Source organism: Mesoplodon mirus (assembly GCF_964341445.2).
Source record: "Mesoplodon mirus genome assembly, chromosome: 5".
NCBI classification, from domain to species: Eukaryota; Metazoa; Chordata; class Mammalia; order Artiodactyla; family Ziphiidae; genus Mesoplodon; species Mesoplodon mirus.
The window spans coordinates 47,741,260-47,757,117 of record NC_138980.1 but is presented as its reverse complement, the minus strand read 5'-3'; positions in this window follow the sequence as shown (position 1 = coordinate 47,757,117).

Genomic DNA, 15,858 nt, shown 5'->3' with positions numbered 1-15,858 from the left:
ACACTTTGCCTAGGATTGGGCCCAGACCCCCACAGAGAAAGGAAAGGGAGCGAGTTCCCCTAACAACCAAGGCCTGAGATCAGACCAGATCCGCCTATGTAATTCAAGAGTCCTGCCTTTGCCCTCTATCCGGGCTATGGCTTCCCTGTTTATGACCCAAGTAGAACAAAAAAGGTAAAAATCACATCAATTATAAGGAGATCTTTTGTCGAGGTGGATGGCTAAAATAATCCTTACTACTTTTAACTTTGAAAAACAGACACGATAGCATCCATGAAGGGGAAAAATCTTTTCTGTTAACTTTTATTTGCCTTCATTTAATTTTTAAATATGTAGTAAACATGACTGTAGGGCTTCTCATTAACTGGGGCATCTTACAGTCATAATGTTTGATACACAACATTACTCACCAATTAGCCTGTCTTGTTCGTTTAAATTTCTTTGCTCATATTTTAATGGGAGCTAATGATGCCTTTGTTGACTTATTTAATGTTATGTAAATGTGGCCATAAACTGTGAAGGGTTTAAGCAGAAGCACTATTTTTGCTTACTCTTCAGATTTTGGAGTGTGTAGAATCCCCAGGAAACACACATATCAACACAACAAATGTAAGCTTACTGAGGAGACCAAATAATAATAATAATTTTTAAAACAAGCAGTGAAGGATGTTTAGAGCATGAGATTTTTACTTTCCTCTGTGTTAATTGTTCATTTGAGCATCAAAGGAATTTCAAAGTTAACTTCAGCCAGTTTTTTTTCTTTTTCTGCTCCCGTAATGACTCAATATAGGCTAACCTTAAGACCATCTTCTAAGCTCAGGCAGGGAGAGCTGGGCTAGACAGACTCTCTTGTTGAGTTTCGTGAGCCTTGCTCTCAGTAGAGCTCCATTTTCCCTTATGGCCAGCACATAAATATTTGAATGAAGAAATGAATGAATGAATGGAAACTTTATAATTTCAACATCACATAGATGAAGCTTCCAAGATACTGGATTCTCAATACTATGGCCTCCACTCCTCCAACAATCCTTTGCATTCCCCAGCCTCAACCACTCCCTTGTCATACCTGAGATTTTGTAACTAATAGTAACCAAACACCATCGTATTTTAATTTCACATGCTTTACTCTCTTCTTACTACTTTGTGACTTTCCAGCTTCCTTCTTCATGTGCCCCAACTTCATCTTTCCACCCCACCAGGAACCCTGATCCGTTGATCCTAACACTTTTTCTCAGTCCCTTACCACCTTCAAGTTCTCTCTGCCCTCCTGCCCCAGCTTAAACTGCATGGTAAATCATAACAGTCACTGACTGGCATACATCCTTGAATTCCTTGCTGAACTTATCAGGTAAAAGCACAGGCTTCGTTAAACCTCATTGTCTTTCTACTCTGTACTTGCACTCGTGCTGCTGAATGTGGGTGGGGAAAATGGTCTCCCCAAGCTGAATGGACTCACTTTGGAGCTATGATCACAAATGTTATGTGGCTCCTTCTGCTGCCAGGCAAGCACAGTATACTTCTAGCCTATCCTGCTCCCAGTGGGATTGAATTGTGTCATCCCCGCACCCCAAGCCATATGTTGAAGTTCTGATCCCCAGTACCTAAGAATGTGACTTTATGTGGGAATATTATTGCAGATGTCCTTAGTAAGCTGAGATGAGGTCATGAGGGTGTGCCCTAATCCAACGTGACAGATATCCGTGTAAAAAAAGAAAATTTGGACACAGACACATACACAGGGAGGGTGAAGAGGAAGTTTAGAGATCAGGGTGATACTTCTACAAGCCAAGGAACACCAGAGATTGGCAGAAACTAACGAGGAGAGAAGTGTGAAACAGATTCTCCCTCAGGGCCCTTAGAAAGCAACAAACCTGCTGACACCTTGATCTTGGACTTCTAGCCTCCAGAACTGTGAGACAATAAATTACAGTTGTTTAAGTCACCCAGTTTGTGGTACTTTGTTATGCAAACAGATATGTCATTCTGTCACATCTTCTCTAACCTCAAATCGTCAGCATCTCTTCCCCGACCTCACTCTCCCCCGATGACTGTTCTTTATTCTTCGCTGAGAAAAACAGAAGCTGTCAGGAAGCCCCACCTGCACATACACTCAGCTATGCAGGAACATTAACTATGCACCTTTCTAGTGAAAGCCAGTTCGATGTACTACATGCCATCCTGCTGACCTCCTCAAGGGTATCACCCCAGCTAGTCTCTCCTCTTTTTCCTTTTCATCAACTTTTCCCGCTCGACTGGATCATTCTAATAGGAATACAGACGTACTGTATTTCTCCTATTTTTCTCTTAAAAGAAAAATCCTTCAAGAAAATGTCAAATCTCCTTTTGACTCCCACTTGCCTCCACCCATACTGCCTCATTTTGTTGCTCCCCTTTGCAACAAAGCTGCTGGAAGAAGTTACTCATATTCATTGTCTCCAGTTCCTCTCTCATCTTCATAAATCCACTCCAACCAAGCTCGTACTGCACAGACATTTCTTTCTTCAGGTCACCAGTGACTTCCCGGCTAAATCCAAAGGTCACTTCATAGAACTCATCTTACTTGACTTAATGGCAACATTTGACACAGCTGAGCAAACTTTCCCAAAAACATTCTCTCCACTTGGTTTCTAGGGCAACACAAGACGCTGTTGCTTCTTGTAGTCTCTTTTGCTGATTCTTCCTCTTCTACCTGATTTCCTCCTTCTAGGGTTCCCTGGGTCTCAGTCTTGGTTTTTTGTTTTGTCTCTACTACACTCATGCTCTTCTATCCTTAGCACAGTTCTCTATTCCAAACTTCAAACTCCAATGTAGACTGCTAATTTAATGTCTCCGTTTGGTTCTCTGATATGTGAAATTCAATGCCTCAAAAATTAAGTGACTCTTCTTCCTCTTCCTATCACTTCTCCTTGCAGCCTTCCCCATCTCAGAAGGGATATAGATGTCCTTTCATTTGCTCAGGTCCAAAAACTTGGGGTCATCCTTGACTCTCCTCTTTCTCTCATATCTCATGTCCAGTCTCTCAGAAAATCCTGTTGGCTTCACCTTCACAATAGATTCAGAACCTGACCATTTATTACCACTTCCATGCCTACTGCTCTAGTTTGAACTTACCATCATCTCTTGATGGTGAAGTACTGCAATAGCCTAAATCTGTTCTTTTTTAAAATTGTTTAGCAGTTTTATCTTTTTGACGTATGGCTGATTTATAATATGTTAGTTTTAGGTGTACAGCACAATGATTCAGCTATACATATATATTCTTTTTCAGATTCTTTCCCTTATAGGTCATCACAAAATGTTGAGTATAGCCTAAGTCTATTCTTAACGCAGAAGCCAAACTGATTCTTTTAATATATATGCGGTCGTGTCACTCCATGCAGAACCTAGCAACTCCATTTCATGCAGATCAGAAGTCAAAGTTCTTCCAATGGCCCACAAGGTCTTGCCTGACCTGTCTCTCCTCTGCTTCTCTGGCCTCACCTATTTCTACCTCTGCTCATTTTTCTCTAGCCACATCTTTCTCAACAATTGTTCCTCAATGTACCTGGAACACTTCCACCCTAGGGCCTTTGTACCAATTGTCCCCTCTACCTGGAAAACCCTTCTTCCAAATATCTCTGTAGCTAATTCCCTTACTTTTTTTTTTTTTTTTTTTTTTTTTTTGCGGTACGCGGGCCTCTCACTGTTGTGGTCTCTCCCGTTGCGGAGCACAGGCTCTGGACGCACAGGCTCAGCGGCCATGGCTCACGGGCCCAGCCACTCCGCGGCATGTGGGATCTTCCCGGACCAGGGCACGAACCCGTGTCCCCTGCATCGGTAGGTGGACTCTCAACCACTGCGCCACCAGGGAAGCCCCACTAATTCCCTTACTTTCGTCAAGCCTTTGCTCAAATCTTCTCTTCCCAATCGAAGGCCCTTTTGAATATTGCGATCTGCTCTTCCAAAGCTCCTCATCACCTTTAACATTCTCTTCAGTTACTTTTTTTCTGGAGTACTTATCAACCTTTCTTATTAGATGTATTAGTTTGCTAGGGAAGCCATAACAAAATACCACAGACACGGTGACTTAAACAACAGAAATTTATTTTCTCACAGTTCTGAAGGCTAGAAGTTCAAGATCAGGTGTCAGCAAGTTTGGTTTCTCTTGAGACCTCTCTCCTTGGCTTGCAGATGGCCACCTTTGCTGTGTCCTCGCATGGTCCTTTCTCTGTATTCACACCCCTGGTGTCTCTCCTTGTGTCCAAATTTCCTCTTCTTCTAAGGATACCAAACAGATTGGATGAAGGCCCATCCCAGCAGCCCCATTTTAACTTAATCACCTCTTTAAAGGCTTATCTCCAAAACCACTCACTTTTCTCAGAATATACTGGGGGTTAAGGCTTTAATATATAAATTTGGGGCAGAGAGGGAAACACAATTTAGCCTATAACACTAGGTAGCTTACTTATTACATTTGTTCATTATTCTCTGTCTCAACTCCATAAGCCCCAAACATGGGAAGCTAAGTTCATGACCAGGAGCACCTTGTCTGTCTTGTTCCCTCCTGTGGCCTCTGCTTAGGAAAAAATACCTCATACAAAGTGGCCTCTTGATAAATATTTGTTGAATGAGTGAATGGATGGATGTAAGTCCAGGGTATTAAGAGTTAAGAAAAACAAGGGGAGGCTTTGTGGGTCACTTGGGTGTAGGAGATCTAGGTTGTATTCCAGTTATGGGATCTTGAGCAAGTAGCTTATTCTCCTAAGTCTTAACTTACTCATCTGCAAGAATGAGGGTTCTTATCTGCCTGTCTCACCAGATGGTTTTGAGGTTCACATGTAAAAATGTATGTGGAAGAACTTTGGGATCCTCAATTCTCATTCATATATGAGTCATTTTATTTACCATGTGGCTAATAGTAATTATGATAGTAATAATGACAGCTGCCTTCTACTAAGTCCTTACTGTGTAACAGGCACTGTATTAAGAGTTTCACAGTCACTACCTTATTTAATCCTCATAGAAACCTTCAAGGTAGCTACTACCCTTCCCATTTTTCTAACTAGGAAAACTGGATAATGGTCATGGAGCATTAAAAAGATGTATTTGCTCTATGCTATTTGGCAGAAATTAACTTGACCTTTAGAACTTTAAAGAAGCGTGTGTGTGTGTGTGTGTGTGTGTGTGTGTGTGTGTTCTTGTATTAGAAGTCTATCCTTCAGATGATTAACAGTAAACACCAGAGATCTAGATTGGTGTTGTGTCTTCTTTCTTTTTTTTTTTTTTTTTGTGATACGCGGGCCTCTCACTGTTGTGGCCTCTCCCGTTGCGGAGCACAGGCTCCGGACGCGCAGGCCCAGCAGCCATGGCTCACGGGCCCAGCCGCTCCGCGGCATGTGGGATCTTCCCGGACCGGGGCACGAATCCGTGTCCCCTGCATCGGCAGGCGGACTCTCAACCACTGCGCCGCCAGGGAAGCCCGGTGTTGTGTCTTATGACATTGTACTCCATAAGGTATTGTGGTATCTAGGGCATTTCAAGAATGCAAAGTCTCTGGTTTTTCATTCATTTCTTTTTTTTAACTCTTAAAAAGATAGCCACTAAACTAGAGAACTTAGAAACATTCTCCTCCTCTCTCTAGATAAATATAATCTACTGGCTGCCCTGACTACATATTTTTCATCTCTAAATGCCTCATTCCTTCTTGTTTGTCCAGCATTGTAGCATGCTAAAGGTCTGCCGAGAGGGATTTGGCTAACGCTTGTCAGAGCAAGAACCAGCCATTTGTGTGCAGTACAGTTAAAATTGCACCATTATACTTGAAACTAATATTATCCTAATGCATTGAGATAGGGGAAGAAGGTTGCTTAGAAAAGATCGTAAGTGACTTAGCACTGGTTTCTCACTTCCAATGATAATGTTCTTCAGAACTGTGTTTTGAACACATTATTATAGATTTAAATATTTTAATATTCATTTATTCTAATTTTCCTTTTGATAGGTGCCATCTCCATACTTACATTTCATCAACTCTGACTAGTGACACCACTCTGTTTAATATCTTCCTTAGCCAAATTTCTTGCGATTTGGAAACTAGATTTTAGCTTCTTAAGGAGGTTTCAGCAACTCCTTTGTGGTTCAACATTTAAAACTCAGATACTCATCTAAAATTCTTTCACAAGGAGTTACTCAATCTAGAGCTTATATAAATGTCCTGGGATACAGTCTATTGGAGATATTGTCAATATTTGCCCTAAATCGCAACCTAGCTCCATTTTCAGTTGTGTTTGGAATTGAAATAGAAGTCTTTATTCTTTCTTAAGTGTCAGTTTGGAGTATATTCTAGGCAGTCAGTAATTTCTGCACATGGGAGATGCCAGCCCTGAAAGGGAATATGGAACTCGCTATGCTGGCTAGTGTAGATACCGTAAGATCTGTCTGCTCTGAAATACACCCTCACAGGCCCCCATGATGCCTGCGTCTCCTCATCTCTGCCATTTGTCTATAATCACGTTGCCTTTAGTAGGTCCCTGTGAAATGCAGATGGCTTCTGGAAGAGTAATTTATGCCCCTTACTCATGTTAGCACATATGCGTGACTGAGGAAATGGGACACAGAAAAGGCAAGTTTTGATGAAGAAAGAAAATCAGGAAAATAACAAGCCCAGAAGTCTTTCTGAGAAGGGTAGGACCATGGACGGTTCCATAGGGACTGAAGGTACCAGTTAAGGGCACTGAGTTCCTGAGCATGAGGCATTACTCGTAAACTCTGCAGAAGGCGAAAGGAGGAGAGGAGAACTGATGTCCAGTTTTGTCTCTGCCATAATTATACAAAGGCTCAGTCTTCCTCACACACCCCTCTTACTCACAGATTTACTCCTTTACCCCAGGTCTTCACCTGACTGCCTTTTTATCAGCAGTCAGGTCCTACGTCAAATGTCAGCTTTTAAAAGAGACCCTCTCAGACTATCCAGTCTAAAATGGCAGTCCCCAAATTGTGTGTCTTATCTTAGGATGCCATAAAAAAAAAGCCCATACATTTATGTTTCCACAGATTAGGAGGCTGGAAGTCTGAGATAAGGATGTCAACATGGTTGGGTTCTGGTGAGGACTCTCTTCCTTTCTTCCAAGATGATTACCTTCCCTCTGTGTCCTCATGTGGTGGAGAGAGATAGAGAGAGAGAAAGCAAGCAGAGGTTACAGGCTTGGTGGGTCCCAGAGCTAGTCAGTGTCAGAGATGGCATTTCAACCAGAGAAATCTGTCTCCAGGACTCTTACCCTGAACTACTACACTCAATTCCCTCAATACCATGGAGGTTACAGAGACTGGGATCGAAAGAATGAATATGACTGAGTCTGTGAAGGATTGAGTCTTTAGCTCTTAGTTCTTTTAGAAAATTCAAGAAGCAAAATGGAGAGAAGATTAAATAATATGGAGCAAGGGAGCAGAGGTATAAGGAGAGAAAGGAAAAGAGAAGTATGCCTGTAGTAGAGGGAGGGGGCAGCATTCATCTTCTGTGACATGCAAGGGGACTGTGCCAGCATTTACCCTCACTTGGTGATGGTCAACACTGAGCTTCCTGAGCTTTCTGTCATGTACAAAGTAGACAGCATGGTGCGGTGGGGAAAACATTTGTTTTGAAACTGGACAGATATAGGTTCTCATTGTGACATATGTAAGCCATGTGACCATGGGTGAGATCTAAATTCACTGATCTTATCTTTTATCATCTATAAAATGTGGACAGGGACATCTAAAATTTGCTGCAAATGTTAAATTAAAGCACATATGTATAGAGCTATCCTTGGTGTATGGTAGATGTTCAATAAATTCAGCCTCTCCCTCAACCCTATGGATTTTTTTAGGCACATTAATATACATTTCAAACACCTGTGTCCTCTTAAAGCAAAACATAGAGAAGCCAATAAAAATAACAAAATAAATAAAAGCCAAACTTGGTTAACAGTAAACTCCTAGGAACATTTATTTCTGGATCTTTCTTTTTCTTTTTCATCTGAAAGTGACAGGTCATTATACTAATGTTGCGGTTGTTTGTTACTTAAATAAAATTTTAATAAGGATAAGAAAATCATACTTCACTTTTAGTTCTCTTTTGACATGTTTCCATGGATCTTTAGATTGAATGAACAGTCTTATAGCTAGAAAATGGGCTTGCCAGTGATTCGATCTCCCTCCTTGAATTATTTTGTGATCTTAGGCACATCCATTACCTCTTCCCTGGCTGAGATCCTACCATAAATTGCAAGATGGAAAATTTACGGGCATGTAATAGAAGTAGTAGAAATACTGAGTATAAAAATTCCTTGGAAAAATTATTCTGTACAATCGTATGTTGGGCAAGAACTCAGACACCTTTTGATCCGCCCTGCCGCCACACACGTACGCGTTTGGAGGATGAGTTTGTCGTCATGCATCTGTGAGTGCTAAGGTGAGAGAGGCAGAGGTCTGAGGATGCAGGCAGAAAAATTAGAGGAGAGGAGAGGCAGTTTTTCAGTTCAGCAATTCTCGACTCTCCAGAGCTGCCGTCGGCCCCCAAACCGAGGGAGCACCAGCCATCACTAAGCCTTCCCCACTTCTTTTCCCCCATTCCAAGCTCAGGTGTCCTTGGCAGGGCCGTCAGGAGGAGGTGAGGCTTGCTTGACCCATGAGCCGGACACTTGACACCAACACGCCTCACCTCCCAGCCTAGGATGCTCCTCTCACACTTCATAGATTTGAGCTGGAACTCTGTGACCCCCTGAAGTGATAGTAAAGTCATGTGTTTCTGTGTGCTATGGGGCACTTTTGTGGCAAGAAAGTCAATTTCGCCTTCCTATCCTTCTGGGAGTTTATGACTCCAAAAGATCAAGGACTCTAATTTTCTACTGATTTCCACTGCGTGATCTCTTACCCCCATGGTTTTAACCACCATCCTTAACTTCACCCTCAGATACTGTCAGTGTCTCCATCTGCACCTCAAAACTCAATAAGGCTTCTCCTACACCAGATGTTCCTTGTCCCATATAGTCTCCCATGGTACTGCATTGTCCATCCTTCTGCACCATCTTCCTCATTCCGACATCTGATCAATCACCAATCCTAGCAATTCTTTCTCTGAAGTTTTCCTTGAGCTGGTCCCTTTCTCTCTGCCTTGAACACCGTTTCCCTAGGGCAGGCCTTCACCACCTCTCACCCTGACAGGTACAACCGTCTCTCTCCTGGTCTTCTCTTTCTGCCCTAAATCTATCCTCCCTATTACAGCCAGACTCCACCATCTAAAACATGGCCTGACCACATCACAACCCTGTTCGCACAACTTTATGGGCCTTCTTGGACAAAAGCTTATTCCTATAAAGGTAAACAAGACGAGCCATCATGCGTACCTCTTCATTTCCATTCTTCCTATGTCCCCAAGTACACATCACACTCAAGTCAAACAGCACAACTCACTGTGACCCCCGTGCACCAGCTGCTTCGTGCCTTTTAGAAACTTGTCCTCTTCCCTTGGGATGCCTTGCCCTCTGTTCTTCATGCAAGAGTCTGTTTTTTCAAGTCACCTTCTCTCTGCCCAGATGGACCACACTTTGTGCTGCCAGAGCCCTCTTGGGTACCAGTATTACCTAGACCAACCCTGGTATGTGTAGGAAGCTATCTGTTGCATGTTTGTGCTCCCCATGAGACTGTAAGCTCCTCAAGAACCTCGTCCATCTTGAGCCCAGTGCCCATCACATGGCCTGCCCTTTCCCTGCTACTCACCAGTACCTACTGAATTGAAGTTAGTTCAATGCAAAGAAGGTAGTTGTGCTTGTAAGTAATCATACTTCCATATTCGGCAGTGCAGAAAAGTTAAAACTAAAATAGTTGCCTAGTTATAATTTTACTTTACTTACTCATATTTAAAATGACCTGAAAGTTGCTTATTTTCTGTTTTCCTATTTCTTAATACCTGCACTAATATCTCCCATACATGCTAATAGGAAATGAAGGAGCTATCTATCGTAAAAAACCTCTTTGATAAATACCAATCACACACATATCTAAGCAATCAGTGCCATTCCATGACATTGCAGGGGCCACAGTTTATCCCATGACACTTTATACTCTCTGTCAGAATCTGCTCACACAATTGATAGCAGTCTTCCAGAAATGATTGTCCACATTCATTGGTAAATGCCAGATTCTGAACTCAAAGCAGAATTTGGCCGATGATGAGTCCAGATTTGTTCTATGATATGCACTCTGAAACCTGTATGACCAAGGCATTAGTGGCCCTGGACAAAGATCCACCATAGAACTCGACTTCTCACTGATGAATGAGCTTTTGGAGAGCCTGTGAGCCCTGCGATGAATGTGCAATTCTGTAAGTAGGGCCATTTCACAGGAGAAGATGCCCACAGCTTCTATCATATGCTCAAAGCGGTCCCTGAGACGCCAAAGTTCATGAAGAATTTAAGAAAGCTGTAGATCCTTTTCCTGTGATAACTTGTTCTGTTTATGAGTATTAATTCTGGGTGGTGGTGGGGATGGTGGTGAGTGGGTGGGGGATACAAAGTTGAAGCAATCTGTTCTTCATTGACCAACTTATGGCTCATAAGTGAGTAATCAGCATAATCTAAATACTCTAACATGAACTATTCTTTTGGGCTCAACAAAATGCTTTTTAGGTTGAAACCAATCAGTAGGAAATGACTGGTGTTTGTTAGTGTTTGAGAGGAGAGACCAGATTCTTTGCACATTAGCATTCCAGTTGATGCCAACATAAACCTCCAGACCTCCAAGTCACAGAATGTGTTATTGTTTTCATATGAGTGAATCTGGGACCGCTTGTGAGTCCTGTTTCCATCCCTTACTTGAAAAATGGAGCTCCCTGTTTCCACAGACTCTGGTGACAGAAGTAACAAAACAATCCTTCTGAAGGTTAAACATGCAGAGAAGAACATTATTCCTCAGGCTGGTGTAGTCCCGGCTCTTGTTTCCATTTAATCGTGGAGTTGAGAGAGGACAAACTCTGATTTGACAGCCATGTAAGCTGAAAAGCTTGACTCGTGGAACCCAGCCCACACGGCAAGGGGTCCTTCCTGCTCATGAAGGAAGCTCCCCCAGGAAGGACATGATAGTTTAGGCCTGTTTGGCATTTTTCTGAGAGTGCTGTAAGATATTATTTTCTAGTGTACTGCCTCTTATATAACACCAATTTTCCAGGGCCTCAGAGCATGTTATTTCTGTATGCAGAATCTTTGGATTCCTAGGCTAAGGAAAATAATGCCAGGGACTCTCCAAACACCACTGCACTTCCTGAAATGGGTCCGAAAGGAAGAGGGCCGAAACTGGAGGCATTTGTTTGCTGCCCCCCTTCAATTTTCTGTAGTAAATGTGGTGCTAAGATTCAAGCAGGGAAATTCAATAAACCAGAGTTTGAGCCCCAATGACACTTACTAATTGTGCCCCTGAGGGTATTACCTAATCTTCTTCAGTCTTAGTTTCATAACCTGTAAAATGGTCCGACAATTATATCTGTCTCATAGGATTGGGGGAAGGATTAAAGTCTCAAAAGGCATATTGAGTTGATATCAGCAACAATGGAGTAATAAATAAGTCTTAGGCTTCCAAAAATTATCTCCTCCACAAAAGCAATGAGAAAATGGGCAAAAATTGTCAGAATCAATTTTTTAGAACTTGGAAATTAATCAAAGGCTTACAACAATCCAAGGAGCATTTATTAAAGAATTGTAATTGCATCTCAGTAAGGACAGAGGCTTTTTGGCATTTTAGGTTGCCCTATTTCCATATCACTCCCACCCACCTTGAAAACCCACAGCCCATTAGAGTGGTAAAAACCATCAGCCAGGTAGAAACAAGGAGGAAGTATGGTGTTGGAGCGCCTTCAAACCTCATTCCCATTCTTTGTTCTATATGGTGTTTCCTTGAAGACTTTACTTGGGAGGCTGTCTTTTTTTAACCTGACTCGGTGCTTGCCATGTAAAAAACTTTTTCCCAGGGAGCATTTGTATAAAAGAAATAGAGTCAATTAATTAACATCGCAACTGCCTGAAGAGTTGGATAACAGAGTAAACAAAAGCTAGGGTCTAGCTCTCAAATACTGATGGTGGAACAGTAAATTGGTACAATCACTTTGGAAAACTATTCAGAGGTATCTATTAAAGCTAATTGTACCATTTTATGACACAGCAGTTCTGTACCTAAGTATATATCCAACAAATAGGTGTATGTATATTCACACAGACATATTCTCAAATATTCGTAGCAGCCCCATTTATAGTAACCCCCAAATGAGAACTATACAAATCCCCATCAAAAATAGACTGCATAAGTAAATTGTAGTATGTTCATACAATGGAATATTCTACAACAATGAGAATGAGCAAACTCAAGCTAAATACAATAAATTGGATGTATCTTATAAACATGATGTTGCATGAGAGAAGCTAGATACAAAAGACTTTATACTGTATGATGTCATTTACATAAAATTCAAAACAAGCAAAACCATTCTATTCTTCTAAAAGTCATAATAATACAATTGGGAGAATTATCAGTGACTAGAAAAAGGAAAAAGAGGAATTCTGGAGGTACCAAAATATCCTATTTCTTGACTTGTATACATTTGTGTACTTCCTGAAAAATGCATCAAGCTATACATATGATGTGCGTACCTTTCTGTATGTATGTTATACATATATACTCCATTCAAAGATCTCTGAATACAAAGAGAGAGGCAAGGAATGAATATCCATGGTCCCAATAACCCATTAACCCCAAATGACTATGGTTAGTATTTTAGATTATGCTTTTCCATTCCATGTTTATGTATACTTGAGTACATGTATTCTTTTTCCTACAAAAATAGAATTGTACTATATTCCCTACTTTATAATCTGATTTTTTTCTTAATAATATGCTACAACCATCTTCCAATGTCAATATGTAATATTATTGCTGGAACATATCCAATCTTACTAAACCAGTCCCCTATTGTTGGGCATGATGGTTGTTTGTAGACTTGACCTTTCATATGAATTGTTAAAATATATCATCGATGAGTCATCGTACTCATTTCTATTTTTTTTTAACATAAGAGTAGAATTGCTGGTGAAGAGGAATGCAATTTTGAACTTTTAAAAAAGCCTTTAGTACATGTTTTAAAATCATCCTCCAAAAAATACCGAAACTATACTCCAATCAAATTTTATGGAAGGAGCCATTCCTTTGCCAAGATTGGGGATTATGATTCTTTTTCATATTTTCCATTTTACTGGGCCAAAGAAATTATATTTTGATTTATTGTTTTTGTAATTTTTATTCCTGCAAGAAGTGAACATTGTTTGCATATGTGCATCAGCCATTTATATTTCTTCTTTTGTGAATTACATATTATGTACTTTATACATGTTTAGAATATCAACCCTTTGTCCACTCTGTATTTCAAACATCATTTCCCAGTTTGTTGCTTGCTTGTTGGTTTCTTTATACCATTTTGGGGGTACAAGGCAAGTCTGTCATGATTTTCCTATAAATTATTTATTTAATCATCCTTTCTTAATTATTTTATTTTTCACATTTCATCTGTCTATAGTGTATAGAGTATTATATGTGGAGTAAGATAAGAATATGACTTCTTGTTTTCCAGTAAATAACCATTTCTCTTCATTTACTGAATAATCCTTTCTAGAGCTGGCATATTGTAGAAAGTATTTGCTTATTATTCAAGGACTGAGGAAGAGAAATTTAAAAATCTTAACAAACCCTAAAATTCAAAGAAGTAGTTCTCTCTGAAGATTTAATATTTTATTTAACATCCTTGAAACAAAATTTTGCTTATCAGCATTGCAGGTTGGTTACTGACTCCTTAGTCCCTTTTGTCTTTATCTGTTTAGGATATTAACTCTTTGTTTTCTCATATATACATCAAACTATGTTTCAACCTATCTCTGTCCTCCTGCTCGAGAAATAATAAACTATTAGCAACAGTCCTAGGATCTGATTATAGATAAATTTGAACATGCCAAAACAAATACAGGAAGTCCTGTTTATTTCCTTCATAAGTGGAATGCCAGCCATATGCCAGGTTCTTCATAATGTATATGAAGTACTTAGAACAAAGTATACAAACTACTTAGAATCCGTAACTAATTACCACACAGCATAATGAATTTGTTGACCATCAGCTATTCATCAGACTTAGGAGTATGTTTGAGCACAGCCCTAAAAGTGACTGTGATTATTCTATGCATAGCTTTCTTATTTGTTGCTCATGAATCATAGTCACCAGCTCTTTGTTCAAATCAAGCCACATAACCACTGGTCTAGGTTCAGCTTCTTTACTGTTAGGTTGCTAAGGGAAAAGAAGGAGGAGGAGGGGAGGGAAGGAAAGAGAAAAGAAAGAAAAGAAAAGAAAAAAGAAAACTTCAAACTAGATAAGCATAAAAGATGGTTTATTAATGCACGTAGGTGAAAAGTTCATCCTGGTCAGACCAATGCGTTCACATAATACCAAGAATCTATCTCTTTATAGGTTTTAGCCCTGTTTTCTTCACCCTTGGCTTTTCTTTCAGGTAAGACCTCACCAAATAGTAGCAAAGGTGGTATCAGCTGCTCTGGAGTTTTAGCCTCCTAAGTTAGCAATCTCCCTAGGAAACAAGAGCGCCTCTCTCCCACTAGCTCTGACAAATGCCCCGGGTATAACTCTCATTGGCCCACCAGAGGTCCTATGCACATCCCTGAATCAATCACTATGGCTAGAAAAGAAAGGGGTGTACCTAGTGGTCACATCTGTATCATGTGCCCATGACGTGGCCTAAGAGTGAAAGTGATATTGGTTCTATTGACAGTTTTGTTATCAGGAGGAGGATGTTTGCAGACAAAGCAGGTACCCTAGAAAATTCTGAATAGTTGACTCGGGCATTTTTGCTTTCCTGTCCCCAAACTGCAAAGTACTGCCTATGGTAAAAACAAGAAGAGCTCTCTTACAAAGAGACTTTTGAAAGAGACTTCTTTTTAGCACTTACTTTCAAAGAGGAGAGACATGCCTTCCACATCCTCCTTAGCTACAAACATTGGAAAACTTATAATATTGTTTCCTTGCATTTTGTTTTGCCATGTGCCATTGACTGTCACATTTCACACGTTAAGAAACATGTTATTTCTTTGTTTATTTTGTCAGTCTTTGGTATTCTCTGGAGAGAAATTATGTGTCTGTTTCAGTGGAATAGATTTAATCTGTTTTGTCTCTTGACTCACCTAACTCCTTGTCTTTCATAGTCAAAGGTTTTCCTTTTTCCTCTCTTGGAGAAGAGGTGAATCTGTCCCAGATTCTGGAAAATATGGATTTTTAAGTATATCACATTAAAGACTTTCCAGTGTAGAAGGAAGTTGCCCTAGAAATGTTATCTCTTGTTCTGGTATTGTTTGGAAGTTGCTCTGTCAATACAATTATTCAAGAACTCTAAAGGAGGCATTGACCTTGTGCTTTGGACTTTTCTATCATTCTAGTCATACTTTGTCTGCAGATCTCTTGTTAATTCTCCCATATATTAAACATCCACCTTCTTATAACACAAATTACATTGTATATAAATACATTATACACCTGAGGTTGAGGTTTGAGGCAAATCCTTAGAATGTTTGTCTTTCCAAGTAATTTGCCTGATTTTATGGGTGGGCTCTTGATCAATGACGGGGATCATTTGGGGGAATCCTGGTTATGTTACAGAAGAGGAAAGCAGTGGACCAGCTGTGTGTTTTACTAAATGTATCACTAGTGTGTTTTTATGATGATATTTGCTTCCTATCACTTAAAGTTTAAGGAAGTTTAGCTGTTGTACATTAGGCTTAAGCTATTTTTATCTTCAAGCTGCCTTA